This window comes from Trichosurus vulpecula, chromosome 1 (genome assembly GCF_011100635.1).
Source record: "Trichosurus vulpecula isolate mTriVul1 chromosome 1, mTriVul1.pri, whole genome shotgun sequence".
In the NCBI taxonomy this organism is placed as follows: Eukaryota; Metazoa; Chordata; class Mammalia; order Diprotodontia; family Phalangeridae; genus Trichosurus; species Trichosurus vulpecula.
Window position 1 is genome coordinate 475,180,358 of NC_050573.1, and position 19,686 is coordinate 475,200,043.

The window sequence follows — 19,686 nt, forward strand, 5'->3', positions numbered from 1 at the left end:
TCATAGAAGGAGCCCAGGATATAGTAAAATACTACAGAATGGAAGATGGCAGAGTAAAGGCTGGGATTTAGCTGAACACTCCCAACATCTTGCTCCAAACAACTTTAAAATAACACCTTAAATCAAATTTTGGATCAGCAGAACCAACAAAAAGTTAGAGGAAGATCTTTATCCAGACTAAGACAACTTAGAAAATCAGCAGGAGAGGTCTGTAACCCACCAGGGTGGGCATAGTCCTAGAGTATGGCAGGAGCACCAGAATCAGCCCTTAAAGCTGGTGTTGATAGCAGCAGCAGGAGCAGCAGTAGCAGCTTTGGGACCTCACCGTGCAAATACAATAAGGTGGTCAAACTGACCAGAAAGAGATTATAGGGGACTCATTGCTGATTGGTTTCAGGTGGTGCTCATTGGCAACTCTATTGCTGATAAGCAGTTCTGAATTGAAGTTACAAAGCAAAAAGGAAAACTAGCACTTGCAGCTGTAGAGGACCCAGGGCCTCTCCTAAGTAAAGGTGAGAGCACAGGTCTGAAGAGTACTGACCATAAATGTCCCAGGATAACACCATCAAAAACTTGCAGACCTCCAGAGCAATCTCAAAAAATGGCAACACACACAAAAGCAGTCCAAAGCCAAGCACAGCCCCTCCCCAACCCAGATGAGCAGATCTCAACTTTAACATAAAGTTCAAAGTAAAGAAATAGGCTGAAAAAAATAAACCAAAAAAAAATAAAAACTTGACCAGAAAAAGTTAGTATGGTAGCTCAGAAAACAAAGACATAAACTCAGAAGAACACAACAATGTGAAAAGAGCTACAAATAAACCATCATAGAAAAAAGCAATTAGACCCAGGCCCAACAAGAATTCCAGGAAGAGCTAAAGAGATGAGAGCAGTAAAGGAAAAATTGGGAAAAGAATTGAGAGTAATGCAAGAACATTATGAAAAGAGAATTAACAGTTTGGTAAAATAGGCAAAAAAATACTGAAGAAAATAACACCTTAAAAAAACAGAATTGGACTAATGGTAAAAGAGGCACAAAAATCTTAATGGGTCAGTAAAAGCTAATGAATCCACAAGACATCAAAAAAGAAAAAAAAGCCAAAAGAATGGGTGGGAGGAAGAAAAACAATGCAAAATATCTTATTAGGAAAAAAAAAACTTACCTAGAAATTAGATCAAAGAAAGATAATTTAAGAATTATTGGACAACCTGAAAGCCATGATCAGAAAAAGAGCCCAGACTTTCAAGAAATTATCTTTCAAGAAATCATCTTTCAAGAAATTATCAAGGAATTGTATCTGACAGTTTAGAACCAGAGGGTAAAATAGAAATTAAAAGAATCCAGTGATCATCCTTCTGAAAGAGATCTGAAAACGAAAACTCTCTGTAATATTACAGCCAAATTCCAGAGCTCCCAGGTCAAAGAGAAAATATTACAAACAGCCAGAAAGAAACAATTTAAATATCATGGAGTCACAGTCTTGATCACATAAGATATTTCATAAATAAAGGGCTTTTGAGCATTCCTGATGAAAAGACCAAAGCTGAATAGAAGCATATTAGATTCTATTCCAGTCTTTTTTTAAAGTCTGTGAGTGTCTTTCTGTTTCAAATGTGTCTCTTGTAAACAACATATTGTTGGATTCTGGTTTCTAATCAATTCTGCTAACCACTTCCATTTAATGGGTGATCTCATCCCATTCACATTCACAATTATGATAACTCTTATTTTGTATTAGATAAAGTACATTTCTATGCACAACTGAGTGTGCCTCATTTTTCAAATACATGCTAAGTGTGGAAATTAGTAAAATTTATAAAATAAGAACCATTCCCCAGTTGATAAATGGTTAAAGAATATAAACAGGCAATTTTCAGAAAAGAAAAACAAACCTATCTAAATAGTCACATAAAAATACTCTAAATCAGCACTTCTTAAACTGTAGGTTGTGACCTCATATAGGGTTATAAAAAATTTGGCAACAGTAAAAGGTTGCATAATGCGCAATAACCAAAAGTTAATTAAAAATCAAACGTAATAAATCCAAGGTGTTTATAGTAGCACTTGCCCATGTTACGTCACATAACTTCACTACAGCCTTGATTCTGAACACAGAACATGTGTACTTTGCACTGAACATGCCCTCAGGCCATGCAACAAATGCTGCCAGAACGTAAGAAGGAGTTGCTAGTTGTAATGACAAGCGGGGTGGGACTTTTTGTTGCCTTTTGTTTTGGAGTGCTTCACAGCACTAAGGCAATCAAGTGTCTTTGAGTCTTGCCTTTGCTTGAATCAAGAGTCATTGATTGGAAACAATATATATCATGTGGTGCTGGTGATTAAAGATCTTTCCCCCACCCTTTCGCTAAGTAGATGCTAAGCATTAGGCCTCCACCCTTTTGCTGAGTAGATGTTACAGGATCAGACTTTTCCCTGTTCTTCCCTTTTGGGATGCTAAGACTATCAAGTCTCCCTTTTGTTTGAATGGGTGAGAAACCTTTTGCTGTCTTTGTTTTGGAGTATTTCTCAGCACTGAGGCAATCAAGAGTCATTGAACTGTATATGATGTGGTGCTGTGGTCAGTTTCCCACACTGATTTCTCGTATTCTACATGGTGAGCCTCAAGTGCCCCAGGGCCCTGAGACAGGTATATAAGATCCAAGGCTGGCATTTGACATTTGGGGGTACACTCACTGAAGGAATGTGGGAGACAAGACTCTGGGCAAGCCGTTGAACCCACCCAACCCCCTCGCTTTGTAACCTGGAGTTTAGAAGTTGGTGGTTCTCTGGTGACTATGAATTGTGATTTGAATCAAACAAGGTCTCTGTTGATTGTAATTTCTGTTTGTATTTTCCTTGAAGTTTGGGGGGCTTATCTTTTCCCCCTGCACTAAGTGAATGATGTATGTATGTTTAATTAAACTGAGATTGTTAACCCCTTGAAGTTGCTTTTCTTAGAAAATCAGATCAAAGAGCCTGTGTTAGCAGCCTTCTGTGTGCTGATTGTTGTTGGTTTTACAGAGCCACAGTAGCTGCTAGCAAGATTGTTGCTACAGTAGACACTAAGCCAAAGGCCCCTAAATAGGGTATAGATGCTCTGATGTTGGCATTTTGTTTTGGGGGCTTACTCATAGGAAGAGTGTGCATGTGATTTGGCCAGATGAGACTCTGGGTAGCCTTTAGAGCCCCCTCCCCACTACCCATCTCCCCACTTTGAAAACCCAGATGTTGGTAGTTCTCACTCTGGTAACTATATATTTAATGTCATGGTCAGACAGAAGCTTGTCTGTTGATTGGTGTTTATTTTGCTCCGTTAATAATTTCTGCTTGTAATTTCTGTTTGTATTCTCTCTGAAATCCAGGGTGCTGGCTTTTCCCCTAGAACTAAGTGAATGGTACATTTATGTTTAATTAAAGTAAGTTAACCCATTAAGGTTGCTTTCCTTAGAAAAGATGATCAAAGAACCTGTGCTAGCAGTCCTCCTGTGTGCTGGTATTATTGGTCTTCCACCCCCACAGCAGCTGATAGCAACATTGTTGTTACACTAGTAGAAAAAGTTCCTGAAGCCTTGCTTTAAATCACTACTGATTAGAGAAATGGTCTGAGGTACTATCTCATACCTATCAAAAATGACATGCTGAAGGAGATAAGGGAAAAATAGGTACCCTAAAAAACTGCTGGTGGAGAAGTGAACTGGTCCAACCATTCTGGAGAACAATTTGGAACTATTTCCAATGGGCTATAAAACTGTGCATACCCTTTGACTCAACAATTCCACTATATGCACTGATAAAAAGTGAATTGAGAACTGAGGGATCATTGTGCACAATAACAGTAATGTTGTAAAGATGATCAAATATGAAAGATATAGCTACTCTGTCCCATATAATGATTTAAGACAATTTCAAAGCACTCATGATGAAAAAATTCTATCCACCTCCAGAGAGAGAACTGATAAACTTAGTGCAAATTGAAATATATATATATATATACATATATATATATACATGTATATATTTTTTCTTTTATTTGCTAACATGAGAAGAACTGTGCCCTGCTCTAAACTGTAAGTACTAAAACTTGCTATTAAATATTGGAACCCATTGGGACAGTATATTTGATTTGCTCTGAATTTCGAATCCAGAAATAACTATTTGAATTATTGTTAAGCTAATACTCCACCCTTCAAGAGAATACACCAAGAGCTACTCAAAATGTGTGTCATCTGAAAATGCTACAAACAGATTACTTGGCTTGAAAGATTGAGAAGATAGCCTTACAGAATTAATGAAATGATCCTCTTGACTCACTCTCCCTACTGTTCTTTTTCCTTTCTGAGCAAGAAATCTTCCCACCAGATAGATCATGGGCCTGGCTATGCGAAACTTTGAATAATATAAAACTTTATTGTGTTATTGGTTGTTCCAAAGGTAATAATTACTTTTTCCTGAAATCAAACAGAGCTGAGGGAATTGTGTTTTATTATACCTGTGATGGTTGAGTCTGTACCTTTCACCTAATGAGTAATGGAAGAGTCTTCATATTGTACAATCAAATCCTTCCTCTCTTCACAGCAAATTTCTGATCACCGTAAAACAACTGCAAATCCTTTACAATGAATCTTACTGTTAAAATCTCTTGATATCACTAAGCCTACTGTGAGGAGATTGAAAAATTAAGGACTCAGCTGGCTATAGTTCTATTCTTCTAAATTGGTGACGATTACTTGTTTCAATGTTCTAACCTAAACAACTTGAAATTTTTTTCTTAAATTATCCATTTCCTGCTAATTAGATTAGTAAGCTTAATAAATAAATGTAATAAGCTACTTGCCTATTGCTTTAATGGTTATATATTAATGTATAATATATATTAATTTCCTCATAGTGTCATATTCCTTCTGTTTAAATAACTCTTTCTCCCCCTACTATATGAGGATAAAACATATCCCATGGGGAAGGGAGTGATAAAGATATAAAAAGCTCTAATTGTTAAGTAGTAAACCTTCCCTTGAGAAAGACAACAAAATCACACTATTTACTCTTGGGGAATAGGATATATATACTGGGTTTCCAGATGTTTTCCAATATGTAAAGAATGTGCTTATAGGACTCATAATAGCTACAACTGTATTAGCAGACTTAGAACTTCTATTACTGTGTCAATAAAAATTATAACAAAAGGTCAAGTAAAGTAATGGTACTAAATGACATATTTTAACTTCAATCCTAAAAGTAATAGAGACTATGATTGAAAAAAGTAGAGAAAAGCAATGAACCTCCTTTAGATCCATTTGAATTTCCACACATGCTTATCTTGAATGTATTCTAGAAATTGTCCAGAAATTGGATTAAAGCTTACATAAGTAGAATTGTTTTAATAATTGTAAAGAATTTTTTATATCATGTAAATTTTTTTCTTTTTTTGAGCTGAGATCGAAGGAAATCAGAGAAACCAAGAAACAGAGAAGAGAGAGAGAAAACATTCCACATATGAAGGACAGCCAGTGAAAATGCCCAGAGCAGAGAGATGGAGCTTCTTATTTGAAAACAGTGAAGAAATAAGTGTTACCAGATTAAAGAGGACTTGCTGGGGTTTGGGGGAGAGAAGTGTAAAGTATAGGAAGACCAGAAAGTAGACATTGATTTTGAAGGGTTTTTAATGCTAAACAGTAGATTTTATATTTAATCGTGCAGGTAATGAGGGGCCAGTTGATTTCATTGAGTAGGGGGAAGGAGTGACATGTTCAGATCTGTGCTTTAGGAAAACCACATTATAGTTGTTGAATAAAGAATACAATGGAGTTTGGAGAGGCTTGTGGTTGTCAGACCAAGGAATAAGCCATTGCAGTAGTCCAGGCATGAGGAGATGGGTACCTGAACAAGGGTAATGGCAGTATCAGAAGAGAAAAGAGGATGTATTTGAGATGTTACAAAGCCTTTGAGATGAATGGTAATAAGGAATCAATTAGTTAATCTCTTTCAATATAGATTCTATGCTGGATCTCCTCTATCACAGTAGTGTACACTTTGGGGAACATACATTATCTTGTTTTATTTGTCACTTGATGGTTTATTATGGCATAGAACAGGATTGTTTCTGCTTTTATATATTTAAGAAATCTTGAATGATTTTGAGGTATGGAGAGAAGATAACTTATTGGAAGAGAGACTTTAATTCATTGTTTCATTCTACCAAATTAAATACTCTACCACAATCAAACCACAGGAGAATCTTTCATTAGCTACATCTTTTAGCCAATTGTAAGTTGGCAAATATGTGGTCCTTTATAGCACATTGCTAGCAAAAGCTTTCCTTTTCTCATTAATACCCCCAGGATGTCCTTCATTCTTGTACTGATGTTTCTAAAAATATTTTGTAGAAATGGGAAAATAAGCATATAGGCCCATAGTTATTGGTGTCCTCTTAGATGTTTTTTTTTATGAATAGATCCCACAACACCCTTACTCTAGTGTCTTCTCTTGCAGAGATAGTCTCTATGTGCACTTCATCTAATTCACTTACTTTTCCCATTCTTAATCTCTTTACTGTCATTTCTAACTCTCCGAAAAAGCACATTCAAGACTACAATTTTAGAGTCAAAGTGGCAGCCTTTACTTCCCTTTGTGGTAAAAAGTTTCATATGACACTCTTTACAATTCTCTACTATTTTTCTTATGTTTGTTGTGCTTCAATTCTCATTCTCAAAATAATTTTGTTCATTTGTTTCTCTGGTCAAGGTTTATATAAACTGCATTTACCTTCTACTACTCTCTGTCTAATGAGATGATTATTCTCATAATCATCTATCATCCTTCTTCATAAGACTTTGCAAAAAAAACCAAACTTATATTCTAAATTATGATAGCTTTTGGTAGCCATCTCTCTCTGTCTGCTGAGTAAGTCAGACGGTTACTGAATAATGCAACTTAAGTCATGTTCCCCTCCTATGCTACTTGATATACACTGGTTACATTTGAAGTTACAAGTGAATGAAAAAACATTTATTAAGCACTTATTTTAAAAGCATAATACTTTGAAGATTAGTGCTTAAATACTTTTTCAATATTAAAAGTGTTCTTTATATTATACCATGTTGTACATTCTCACTTTGCATTATTTCATATAGGTCTTGCTATTTTTTTTATGAAACCACTCCCCTTGTAATTGTTCATAGCACAATTGTGTGCCACAACTTGTTCAGCTATTCCCCAATTGATAAGCACATTTTGATTTCCAGTTCTTTATCATTACAAAAAGATATGCTATAAATATTTAGTACATATAGGTCCTTTCCCCTTTTCTTTGAATTCTTTGTGATATAGACCTAGTAGTGATATTGCTAGGTCAAAGGGTATACACAGTCTTATAGCCTTTTAGGCATAGTTCCAAACTGTCCTCCAGAATGGTTGAACCAGTTCACTATTCCAGCATTCAAGTCATATTATATATTACAGCATAACTTTTTATCCTATCATATAATGTCATATCATGTTTCATTGAATTATTTTACATTATATTGTTATAGTGAATTTAATGTTATCTGGGTCAGTATAATTTCAGCGGTTGATTATCTACTACTAATTATCAATTATTTCTTAAAATAGTTCAGGATTGAGTTATTTCATTTTTATTGATACATTATCTTTTATCAATTCTTTTTTTCTTTTTTCGTGCTTTGTCTAATTTAGAAATGAACTCTGACAAGACCGTGATATAACATGCACACATATTTAGGTAAGATGAAACTTCCACATCAATAATGCATCTTTTTCTGTTGGTTAAAATATTCATTTGAGCGTCTTTGTGTGAGAAAGAATTTTTTTTACTGATCTCCATTTCCATTACATGCACATTTTTTTCAATGGCAAATCATGACGTAAATGTCTGAGACATCTATGAAGTCCATAAGTCTTCAACCTCTCTCCTTCTTTCTTCCACCTGGTCTATGATTCTCACTGTCTTCACATATTTCTACAATTTAATAGAAGTCACCAAATATAAAGGTATGTTGATTTCATTTAGATTACTTTGTAGAATTTTCCTACCTCATCACCCTCTGCAAAAGATATTGATGCAGTCTGTAATGATTTTCTTGGTTGTCTCCTGGCAAAAATTTACTTATGGTGTGCTTATTGTACTTCTTTTATACTGATATTGCAATACAGGATGACTAAATAAACTACAACATGATGCTTTTTGTTTCCTTTGAGTAAATAATGAAAGCAACTGTGCCAAATTTTTCTTCATTTCCAAGGAGCAATACATCCTTCCATTTTAATGCGACTTCATCCCATTTTCTATTTTTCCCATTTTGGGCTCTTTGTGAGTTGTTTTTGGTGTTTTTGTTTGGTAGTGACAATGTCAAGATTAATACAATTCCTCTAGCAATATGCACACTTGTTCCTCATTGTAGAATCTTACATTTAGAGTATTAACAACCAATTTAAAGTTGACTGTTGGGATTTGTAACACTTTCTGACCCCTTTTATCCTACCCTGATACAGTCATTGTAGACATACAAGGGGGAAGCCCTACAGGCTGAATGTTATCTAGAATTTTTCTTTCTTTCAGGAGTAGAAATGGCCAAGGAATTCATCACTAAGTGTCCAAGATGCTAGTGATGAGTACCTCCATACTTAACTAGGCTGGTCCTCAATCTGTTGCTGTGGCCCCAATCAAAGTATGTCATAGTAGAATGTAAGAGAGGTTACACTCCACTGACATAGCCATTGATAACTGATGTTCTGTATGACATAGACACTTATTAGCTGTGTGACCCTGGACAAGTCACTTAATCCTATTTGCTTCAGTTCCTCAACTGTAAAATGATCTGGAGAAGGAAATGGCAAACCACTTCAGTAACTTTGAGAAGAAAATCCCAAATGGGGTAAATAGAGAGTAGGATACAACTGAAAAATGGTTGAACAACAGCAACAAAAATAACACTATTTCCATAATACTTTGATATGACATTTACTATGAAAATAGCCAAATCAAATAAATGTTTTTCCTTGTTCATGTAATTTGTATTATAGTTAGGTTGTAATATTAATTAAGTTTGGACTTTTTTTTTACTATTTTAGAATGCTAAATTAATTGTCTTTGATTGAGCCTTACTAGGTACAAAACCCCTAATTACTAGGTGCTAAGCTGATGTGGGTGGGAAGCCCCCAGGACCCTAAGGGGAGTTGCTAAGACCAGAGCCAATAGTATGCGCCTAAGTTCTGGTCGCTCAGATGACATTTGATGACATCTAAAGACTGTATAAAAAGAGAGAACAGAGTTGTTTGCTTGGGGCTCTGAGCCACAGGAGGAGTGGTGCGTGACTCTGGGTCAGCCAGTGTTAAGAGCTCCCCGGCTTGTCAACCCAGGTATTGATGGTTTCTTGGTAACTATGACCTGTGATCTAGTCTGTTTATACTGTATTTGTTCGTAACTTGTTTGTATTCGCTCTGAAGTTCAGGTTGCTGGCTTTTCCTCCTGAACTAAGTGAGTTTATATGTATATGTTGGATTAAAGTAAGATTGTTAACCGCTTAACGTTACTTTCCTTAGTAAAGCAGATCAAAAGAATCTTTGTTGGCAGAGTTCTTGTTGTTGGGCTTGTGTTGGTCTTTCACCCCCACAACAGCTGCTAGCCCAATTGTTGTTACAGAGGGGAAAAGGAGAAGTGAACAGAGATCTTCATAAGGCTTTTATTCTTTTTACATCATCATAGCTATCCTAAGTATACCACCCCATGATACTGATTCTGGACTTTCTCTTCTAAGGAGTTCCTGACAATGCCTTGTAAAGTTTATCCCAACTATTCCCATTTTCCATTGTTCCTCATTACCAGAATAATGTTAATTCTTACAGTCCTAAGAAAGGGCACATTGTCCCATGGTAGCCTTCCCAAACTCAAGATGTCTCTTATTATGCAGTCTAGCACTAATCTATACCCTCCCCAAGTTACCTTTTTGTTTCCATATTTGCTCCCCAAATCTCTTCCTTGTATCCATGCTCTCCCAATCCCTCAGGTGCAAGTTGTCCCCAGGAGTTTCAACTCCACCACCCCCCAGAGGTAAGATAAGTAGACTATTCAAACACCAAATTCCCCAGACCACACCCAGTGGAAGGTCACCATCTCCCTGTACTGAAGATCTCTGTTTTCCCCAGGATCATTTATCAGTGGAGTTCCCTCCCATAATAAAAGCAATTCCTTCTTCTTTTCCCCTTCTTTTTAATCCTCCCCTCCTCTTCTTCAGTCTTTCTAGTGCAGGCTTATTTTACTGAGACCACAAAGATCATCTTCCTTTCACTACTAGCCTTCAATTTGGTCTGGGCACCTCACACATCCTTCTACATCCCCCTTCTGCTCTTCTCCCTTTTATGTATACTCCTAGGTTGTAATGTAGTCTCACAAAAAAACAAAAACAAATTGATTCACCTGGAAGCAGGGAGTGGTCATGTTCTGTTCATAATGCCACAGAATCACCTTTTTACTATTACCTACACTGGACTTGTGCATGTGTGTGTATGTATATATATATATATGTACATATGCATGTATGCATGATGTGTGTGTGTGTGTGTGTATAAGCATGCACACACGTATCTTCCCTCTGAACCATTTCTGATGTGAGTAAAGTCTAAGCATTGCCTCCATACACACCATTTTTGCCTCCACTGTAAAGGCTGTTACTTGAATGCCTATTTCATATGAGAAAAATTCCCCCATTTTATTTCTCCCTTCTTCATTCTCCCAATGCATACTTCTTTCTCACCCTTTCTTTTTTAGTGGAAATCATTACAACATAATCAACTCATACTCATGCTCTTGGTCTATATAAGCTCCCTTTTGACTGCCCTAATAAAGATAAAGTTCTTAGGAGTTACAAGTATCATCTTTGCAAATAGGAAGTTAAACAGTTTAACTTTATTGAGTCCCTTATGACTACTCTTTTATGTTTACCTTTTTATGCTTCTCTTGAGTCTCCTGTTTGAATGTCAAATTTTCTTTTCAGCTCTGGTCATTTCATCTGGAATACTTGGAAGTCTTTTACTTTATTAAATATTCATTTTTCCCAAAGCATTATATTCAGTTTTTTTAGTAGGTTATTCTTGGTTGTAATTCTAGCTTCTTTGCCTTCAAGTGCATCATATTTCAAGTCTTCTGTTCCTTTAAAGTGGAAGCCACTAAATGTTATATGAGCCTGACTGAGGTTCCATGATACATGAATTTATTCTGTCTTCTTGCAATATTTTTTCCTTGACTTTAGAACTCTGGAATTTGGCTATGATATTCCCGAGTTTTCATTTTTAGATCTCTTTCAAGAGGTAATCAGTGGAAACTTTCAATTTCTGTTTTACTCTCTGGATCTAAGATGTCAGGGCAGTTTTCTTTGGTAATTTATTGAAATAAGATGTCTGAGTTCTTTTCTTTATCATGGTCTTCTGATAGTACAGTAATTCTTAAAATATCTCTCTTTGATACATTTCTAGGTCAGTTATTTTTCCAACGAGATATTTCACATTTTTTTCTGTCTTTTCATTTTTTTGACTTCATTTTATTGTTTCTTATAATCCCATGGAGTCATTTGTTTCAACTTGCTCAATTCTAATTTTAAGGTATTATTTTTTTCAAAGACCTTTTGTACATTTTTTTCCCCAGTTGGTCAATTCTGCTTTTTAAGTTCTTTTCTTCAATGAATTTTTATACCTCTTTTTCCATTTGGCCTTTTCTGCTTTTTAGGCATTTTTTCTCTTCAGTGGATTTTTGTGCCTCTTCCCATTAGGCCAATTCTGTTTTATATATGTATATATATATATACATATATATATATATATATATATATATATATATATATATATATATATAGAGAGAGAGAGAGAGAGAGAGAGAGAGAGAGAGAGAGAGAGAATATCACCTTAAGTGATGTTTTCTTCAGGTTTTTTTTTTTTGTGCCTCCTTTACCAAGCTGCTAGTTCTCTTTTTGTAATGTTCATGTATCACTCTCATTTATTTTCACAATCTTTTCTCTACTACTCTCGTCTCTTTTTTTAGCCCTTCCTGGAATTCTTGCTTGTATGGGTCAATTAGCATTTTTCTTCAAGGCTTTGCTTGTAGTTGTTTTCTTGTTTTGAGTTTGTATCTTGGTCTTCCCTACCACCATAGTAACTTTTTTATGGTCAAGTTCTCTCTTTATTGTTTGCATATTTTGCCAGTCTATTTCTTTATTTTGAACTTTATATTAAAGTTGGGATCTGCTCATTGGGGATTGGGGAGGCACTGTGTTAAGCTTCTGGCTTTTTTATGCTGCTGTTTTCAGAGTTAGTTCTGGGGGTCTACAAGTTTTTGGTGCTTCCAAGATTGTGTGATTTGGAACTAGGAGTGGTCAGTGCTCTGTTCAGTAGTATTTACCCAGAAAGGGCCTCTGCTCCCCTCACAAACACTAGCACTCTTCTCTGCCTTGGGACTACAACCAGGGTTCCTACTCCTTTGTAACCCACCACAAGCACTTTTATCTGCCCTGGAACTGTGATCCAGAATTGCATATGAACAATATAGCTTCTAATCAGTGCCAGCTATGTCCAGTGCCAAGAAAGGGTCCTATGTAATCTTTTCTTTTTTTAATGTAATCTTTTTCTGACCAATTTTCCAAACCCCTGTAACAGCAAGCACCCTGACACACCCAGGATGGCCTGCCAATGCAGGTTCTTTGATCTGCTCTTAAAGGAAAGATAGGGCTTTTAAAGGGATTAACAATCTTCTTTTAATTACATTCACTAGTTCACGGGAAAGGTCAGCATCCTGGACATGGAGAAAATACAAGCAAAAAAAAATACAAGCAGAGATATTAGCAGAAAGATTCAGTAGACAGGGAACCAACGGTCTGAACAAAGTAATACAGTCACCGACATACACCACCAGATCAGGGGAGCATCAAACATCTGAATAGTCTGGGGGCTCTAAACAAACAGCTACTCAGAGTCCCATCCAGGGAATCAAAAAGTCCTTCTCATGAGCAAGCCCTCAAAGCAAAATCTCACCTCGGAATATATATACACTTTTGAATAATAGGCTCAGAGCCAGAAGGCATCTCAACCCTCCTGACTCAGTACCTAATTAGCTTAGTCTCAAAAGGTGTGAAAGACTTCCTACAAGCAAGCCTCCTAGTAAGCAAGCTTCCCCTTAAGCAAGGTCCTCCTTAGGAAAGTGCCTCCCCTGGTAGGCTCTGTGTGACTCTGAATGTATTATAACTATGATCTGGGCCAGAGCTCAAAGCATTGAGACATCAGTGATTGAACACATGTGGTCACATAGGCCTACTGATGGATGAGGAAGATCTTCCTTTTCCATTAACATTACACCCCCTTACCATGTCTCAGCTGAGAGTTCCTATAACTACTGTTGCTGCTGCTATTGCTGCCACCCCGTGTATGCACTCTGGAAAGACCTCCACTCTGGTGTCATAAATCTGACCTTTTAATTTTTCTTAGGTTAAAAAACGTCTCACCTTGACCTTCTGTTGGTTTTGTTGCTCCAAAATTTGATATGAGGCATTATTTTAATTTTTTTTGAGGGTAAGGATGAGACAGTTCATTTGGGTTGCTGCCCCTAATCTACTGTCATCACTCCACTTAGTCTGTTTTTCTTTCTACAAATATTTCAAACACCTCTTTATTATTGAATACCTTTTTTTCAATTATAGTTTAGCTCTGATTTACAAAATATATCATACTGGGCTGCATCCTGAGCACCATGGCTTTTTGGAAAACATTATTCCATCCTCTCCTACATTTTCTGGTGGATATAGAATAGTCTTGGGTTATTGAAATTTTATTTCTTTGTATTTGAAGGCCCTTCTCCCAATCATTTGCTGAAGTTTCTTGTTATTTTTTTTTTCTGAATTGAATTTTAAAGTTTAAACACTTTGTGTGTCAAAGTTTGCAGCTTTGGATTTATTTTTGTTTTTTCAGCAGGTGATCTATTTTTTCATCGTTATTTCATATTTTTATGTTTAGAAGTACCAAAAAGTTTCTTGTATTATTTCCCAAGTTATGGTAGTAAATTTTTGCCCTATTCTCTTCTTTTGGGAGACTTATTAGTCTTAGATTGTTTCTAAACATACTGTCTATGAGAATGGTATTTTTTGTTTCCATAGTGAGCAGATTTTTATTTAATTTTATTTTTACTTCTCCACTTTTGTGTATTTCTAGGTAATTGTTTTCTCTTTTTGTTTCTTTGGTGAGATTTGCCATCACAGATTCCAGTTTTTCTGTTCTGCTCATTATTTTTGCTGTGTAGAGCATCAGTTCTGCTCTCATAATTCTCATTTCTTTTTTTGAACTACTCAGGAACAGCACATTGTGTTGCCTGTTCTCCTCAAACTCCACAGAGTCTTTTCATTCATGAAGTGTAGGATCATTTTCATTTGGTTTTTGCTATATTTATTCATGAACGCCTGAACTCATTTACTAGATCTGGAGGCCATATTTCTTTCTCCTGTTAATGATTTCCTTATTGATTTTTATGCTTTTATTAGAGTTCTTTGAGTTTCTTCTTCCTGGAATTTTTGGTAATTTCAGGGATTTTTTTCTTTATTTTTCTCTATCACTTTCTTTGTTTTTTTCTTTGATTCACTTCCCTGTGATGCGACATCTTTCGGGGCTGAATCTGAAAGCTTCTCAACATCCTCCCATACTGGGCAATTCATAGTACATCAGCCTAGCTTCTTCCCCAAGTGATTTTTTAGTGGACAGAACTGTCCCCAGTTCAGGCTAATTAGAATGCCACCACCCCAACACACATAATCACACATACTCTGTGTTCAGTGTCCTGTCTCATTTTCTCTGTTCCTCAGTTCTCTGACTCAGCACTGGTAGTTCAGAGATCTGCCATGCTGGCACTATGGAGTTGTTTTTTGTATCTTGGGTTTCTGAGACTCTAGTAGGAAGGAGGAGTTGGAAAGGTTGAATGTGGTGTTCAGCCCTATTTCTAGTCCAGTTGTCTCCTACCCCTTTCTACTACTTCTGGCTCATCTACAGAGATCTTTTGCAGTACAAAATGATGCATGCATGCTTTGGCCACAACCAATGAGCTTCTGCAGCCTGAATCAATGCAGAGGTACATTGTCTATCTGTCCTATATCAAGGAGGCTTCTGCAGCCTGAAGCTGGATTCTCAATGGCATTGGAAAAAGGTATGAGAGACCAGGGAGTAAAGTTGGGTTTTGTTAGGAGCTGTGTGGGTCCCCTAGCACAGTGTCACTGCTGTTAATGTGGATTGTGGGAGAGGGAGCAGAGTGAGGTTTGTGTAGAAGCCAGTTCATGGGTTCTTTTGTTTGTTTTACCTTATTTTGGATTCCAAGTGCTCTTAATCATGGGAATAGATGAAATTTCTTTATCTTTAATGCATCATTTCTGTTTTCCATCTTGTTTATCAAGTTATTTTCATTGGCTTTTGTTTTTGCTATTGTTCTACGACAAATTTTTAACCTCCCAAATTGTTATCTACTGCAAATATTTTAGCAAATTTTCAAAAACATTCCCCTAATCTTCTTAATAATCCCTGAATTGTAGTTCCCACAAAAAGATTGAAACACTCCAAAGAAATATATATCAACGCATCTTGTTTACCCCTGTGAAAGCAAATGTTTTCAAATAATAAGATATATATTTTTTTTCCTCCATGGGTTGTTGAGAATATATGATTCCTGACAATATGTCATAAATTCACAAAACATTCTACCAGGTAAACATCTCTGACATTCGATCCCACCAATCAATTAAAATTACTATCCCTCATTTTATCAATGCTATCTTAACTGCTAAATCTGTCTCTCTTTACACCCTTCACCTAAATACTCTCTCAACCCTTGATTTCGTGACACTACTCTCTTGAACTTCCTTTTATCTTTTTGACCACTTCTCTTCAGACCCCTTTACAGGATCATCCTGCCCTTCTCCTGACTACTAACTTCGGGCATCTCTTGAGATGAAAGTAGGTAAAAGAGCAATGGTGCTTATATGGGACTTGTCACCATAGACATTTTCTCCTTCCCTAGGATAGTTGCCCTCATGGGGAAGAATAGCACGGTCAGCCCTTTAAGCTTTGTTTCCTCTCTAAGTCCTATTATGTTGGAATAAAGATCTTGATGCTTTAAGGTTTCTGTTTTCCCCCACCTTTCATTTGCCTATTGACAACAACAATAAAAACAAAAGAAAACCATGCATGGCTCTGCCCCCTACCTAAAGAAGGGGGATAGGGGACCTTTTCCCAGATCTAACCCTGATAGTAACTTTTTAATGCTTCTGCATGTGTAGCCAAGTCTGTCATTCATACAATGTGATCTGGGAAAAAAAAAAAACAGATTTTTTTGAATCTTCTTTCTGTATATTCTCTCCCTTGAGGTCTCATTAGTTACTTTGGGTTAAATTATCTTCTCTATCATATAACTCCCATATTTATACACTCCAATTATAATCTCTTTCCTGAACTTCAGTCCCATAATATCAACTAACTGCTGAAAATTTCTACTTAGTGTGTCAAACTTAACATGTCTAAATAAGGACTTATTCTACTTCCCCCTAAACTCATCCTCTTTCCCAAACTTCCTTCTTCCTGTTGATAATTTCTCCAAATCACATAAATTCTCTTTCATCTCTCTCAGCCTTCATGGCCAATCGATTGACATGTTTTGTTAATCATACTTCTAAAATATCTTTTGAATCCCTTTCCTTTTGTCTACTCATACAACCTTCTTCATCACCTCTCACATGGACTGTTTTGATTGCCTTCTAATTGTTTTCTCTAAATCCCTTCACTCCCCTGTTCAAGCTATCCTTAATATAGCTATCAGATTTATATTTCTAAAACACAGATCTCTCTATATCACGCCCCTACATAAAAATCTTGAATGATTCCCTGTTGCTTCTAACATAACATCCAAACTACATTAAAAATAATTAAAATATGATTACCATTTAATTTTGTACCACTACCATTCTTGTCATTGATATACTCATTCCTGTCAAAATGGCCTGCTAGCCTGAGAGGAGCCAGGCAGCTGTTCAGCCTCCCAAGTCAGCTGCGGGTACCTGGACATGAGCTGACAGCCCGCGGTCCGACCGAGCCCGGCAAAAGAGAGGAGGCGGCAGGGCGCCTCGCGGGGCCGGAGCAGAGCAACTCAGTGGGGGCCGATCCGCGCCGGGCGTGAGAGGCTGCGGTCGTCGGGGGTCTCGGGCCTACACCTCACCATTTCCGGCGTGAGGCTGACATCCGAGACCTACTGCAATATGGTATTTCATGGGGCCAAATACTGTGCTGTCAACGCACTCTTGGTGGCTGAGAAGAAGCCCCACAAGGAGCAGCCGGCGCACGGCGGCCCGAACCCGCATCAGACTCTCTTTGTGGACCGCATCCACCTCTTCCACGGCACCCTGGCGCTGGCCCCCATGCTGGACGTGGCTCTCACCTTGATTGATTCATAGTGCAAAGATAATAGCTATGTGATTGCTGGTTATTATCAAGCTAATGAACGTGTAAAAGGATGCCAGTCCAAACCAGGTTGCTGAGAAGGTAGCTTCCAGAATTGCAAAGGGCTTCAATGACACCGCGTTCATCATGGTAGACAACAGGAAGTTTAACAAAGGAATGCATAGAACCCACGATTCATGTGTATGAGCATCATGAAAACAAATGGCCATGCAGAGATCCACACTATGATTATTGTGAAGACTGGCCAGAAACCCAGAAGATCTAGGCATCTCTTTTGGACAGCAGGTCCTATAAAATCCTTGTGGATTTTGATAACCACCTGGAGGACATCTGAAATGAATGGACAAATCCAGAGATCAATAAAGCTATTCTATACCTATGTTAGGGAGGGATTCCACTGACTAATTTGTGGGCATTTACACTACACTGAAGAGGAAAAAAGAAATATTTTTAAATGTAAATAGAATAATATCTCATACCTTGTGTGGAAAGGCAACAGTTTGGAAAAATGGCATGTGGCTCAAAAGAGGCAATGTGTCTATTTTTTAAAGCAAATCTCTCTAGAGAGTCTAGCTGTCCCTATGGATTCTTTCCCAGTTGTATGTTGCTGTAACCATCAAAATCAAAGCTGTTTCTGCTTATCCAAGATTATTCCTATTAAACGATTTTCACTAAAAAAGAAAATGGTCTGCTCTCTGTTTTCATATACATGACACTGTATGTCACATCTTCATCCCTTTGCAAAAGCAGTCCATCATAAATGAAATGCACTTGCTCTACTTTAATATCCTTACCTTTCTTCAAGGCACAAGTTATGTATCATCTCTAAGATGAAGCCTTTCCTCCCCAGCTCCTCTCACACTCCCCGGTTATTAGCACTCTCTCAATAATGGAATTACTTTTTTAAAAATTGGAAGTGGAATATAATTTTAATTTGTATATACTTTTACTTGGAATATACTTTTAATTTGTATAATCTTTATTTTTATTTGTGTAAATCCTGTTCTCTTCACCCACCTCAACTCTGACAATGGAACCTAAGTATTTTGAGGGAAAGGACTATTTATTTCTTGTTTTATATTGCCAGTCCTTAATGTAGCTCATTGTATATTCTTGATAAATAATAATTAATAAATCTCTGTCAAATCAAATTGAATTGATCTTTTATAACCAATGTGGTACAATCTCTGATTGGGATAGAAAATATCAAAGTTGACTTCTGTAACAACAGTGTTACTCGCAGCTACTGTGGCTGTGTAAGGCCAATCACACCAGCACAGAGGAGGGCTGCTAGCACAGGTTCTTTGATCTGCTTTTCCAAGGAAAGCAACTTTAAGGGGTTTACAATCTCACTTTTATTAAGCATACATATATCATTCACTTAGTTCAGGAGAAAAAATCAGTACCTTGAACTTCAGAGCAAATACAAACAGAAATATAAACAGAGCAAATGACACAAATCAACAGACAGGCTTCTAGCTATCTGACCAAAGCTATATATACATAGTTACCAGGGAGAGAAGCACCAACATCTGAGTTTTCAAAGCTGGGGTGGGGGGGCGGGGCTCCTTAACATCTACCCAGAGTCTGCATATCAACACTCTTCCAATGAGTGAGCCCCAAAGCAAAATGCTAATCTCTGAGTATATATACCCTTCTTAGGTCTTGAAGGCTTCACATCTAATCAGAAAAAAGGTTGTGGGCCTGGGGCTTCACACATAGTTAGCAGAAGGGTGTGGGCTGGGGCTTTGCACCTAGCAAGACTCAATCAAAGGCATTTTATTGCCTTAGTGTTGAGAAGTACTCCAAAAGAAAAAACAGCAAAAAGTCCCACTTCCTCATGATTTCACTATGTCAAAGATTTAAAAAAAAAATTTGGATTCTGTCTTAAAAAAAAGACCTGCTATAAGTAAACTCTAACCTGTTCCAGAAATGGACTAAAATGGTAAAAACAAAATGTATACTGGGAAATCAAGAATATTTTTTCCTTAGTATTATGAAAAGTGAACAATGGAATGTCTACATTTTGCATAATAAAAAGTATACCTCCCCTCTCCTCATAAAAAGACACAAGTACACCATGAGGCATAAAAATTAATTTTACTAATTCTGAAAAAGTGTTTACTGGCTTTTGCAGCATGTAAATCAAGAAATAAAAAAGAGATAGGTATAACATGAAGTATATTTTTAATGTGTCAGAA

At 36.9% G+C, this 19,686-nt stretch overlaps 1 pseudogene; it reads left to right on the forward strand.

Moving 5' to 3' along the window:
• Window positions 1-243: 243 nt before the first annotated feature.
• On the forward strand, window positions 244-17,870 carry LOC118840067 (annotated as a pseudogene).
• The last annotated feature ends 1,816 nt before the right edge of the window (window positions 17,871-19,686 follow it).